Source organism: Triturus cristatus, chromosome 2_1 (genome assembly GCF_964204655.1).
Source record: "Triturus cristatus chromosome 2_1, aTriCri1.1, whole genome shotgun sequence".
In the NCBI taxonomy this organism is placed as follows: Eukaryota; Metazoa; Chordata; class Amphibia; order Caudata; family Salamandridae; genus Triturus; species Triturus cristatus.
Genome location: NC_140581.1, coordinates 781,648,579 through 781,650,243, shown reverse-complemented (window position 1 = coordinate 781,650,243; position 1,665 = coordinate 781,648,579).

The following is a 1,665-nucleotide window of genomic DNA, read 5'->3' as shown; positions in this document are numbered from 1 at the left end:
TACTTGGGATAGGAATGGGAATAGGGAGTGTGGATGGGAAAGAGGCAGGAGGGGGGTGGAAGGTTGGTATGGGTGGAGGTCTGCCATGAGGGAGGATGCAAGAGCCTGAAAAGATCTCTGTAGGGCAAACATGGCAGTGTAAATGCATTCCAAGTAGGCAACCATCTGGGTCAGCCGGTGCCTTGCCCCTGGATGGCATTGAGGACTGCAGTCTGACCCACAGAGATGCTCCTAAGGAGGTCGATAGCAACCTCACTCAGGGCAGCAGCGCTAAAAACGACAGGGGCTGAGGTGCTTGGAGCAAAGGAGACTGCTCCCCCATTAGGGGAGCGGGAGCGGCCAACTTGTGGGAGACAACAGGGAGGGTAGTGATAGAACTGAAGGTGGTGGACAAGTATAAAGGTGGAACTAATTGGTTGGATCCGCCACCACTCGGGGGTGTCCACTACAGGATGACTCAGATTATGATGAGCTTGAGCTGCTGTCCTCTGTGGCACTCCTCACAACCTCCTAGTCACTGGGTCCCTCTGTATCTGACATCTCACGTACGGAACAGCTGTGACCAGCTGGATCCCCACTGACATTGGTCCCTTCTCCTCCACTTGCCCTGGATATATCTGAAATGACATCTAACATGGGTTTATTGCAACAACGTTTCCACACATGACCATCAAAAATCACCAGAAAACATTTAAGTCCACATATCACACCACCTTCTTGGTTCAGTCCATAGGCTTCAAATTTAGCATGAGCACATGCATGCATGCTACATAACCTGCAAACAGTTGGGCCCACTCATGTCATAACTCCAGACAGGCCCAAATGCATTGATGGAATTGTCTACACTCCATCCTTATGTCCACACTAGGATAGTTGATCACCTTACATGTGTACCATTGTAAATAAATGTAAATAAATAGGATGGATCCAAGTGTGATATTTACACAATACTCACACAAGTCCCAGAGTCAAAGAAATAAAACTATTACTCATAACACATTATGGCGTGCTGAAGGTCAAGTTCAACACCAATGTACCATCAATTACTATTGTGGCAGACATCATGTCACATGCAAATGCTCATTGCACACTGATGACACTTTAAACTCCAAATCACATCATATGTCCACTACTGAAAAGTCAAATAAAAACTGGACACATATAGATTAGCTATGTGTCACATTTAGCAGATAAAGTTTCCTGAAAACATTGAGGTCCAAACATTTGGAAGACAGATACTCTGAATCTACACAACCCGAGACTCCATATAGCCATGTGAACATCCCCAGTCCTGCTCGGCACAGGCGATGATGCAAGTCATAGATAGTATATCCACAAGCCTACACCCCTTTGAAGGTTTTGTGTGTCTCTGAACATCTATGAGATTAGGATGTGGGATCACTAGAGTCCCAATGGGCAGGCTCATCAGACCACTCTTTGGTATTGCTTACTCAGATTGCTTTGTAGGGATCAGTGTAGGCACTCACAAATGATTCCCACAGTTCTGCATCTCACTCCCTCATGCATGCCACCAGATAGTGAATGAGTGTTTTGAAACACTATTGCAGATGAAACATCAACTGTCAAATGTACACGAGCCAACATGTAGGCACTAATGCTGATGGCACCAGTGATGTTTGCACTATCATTCCACGTATAACCAGT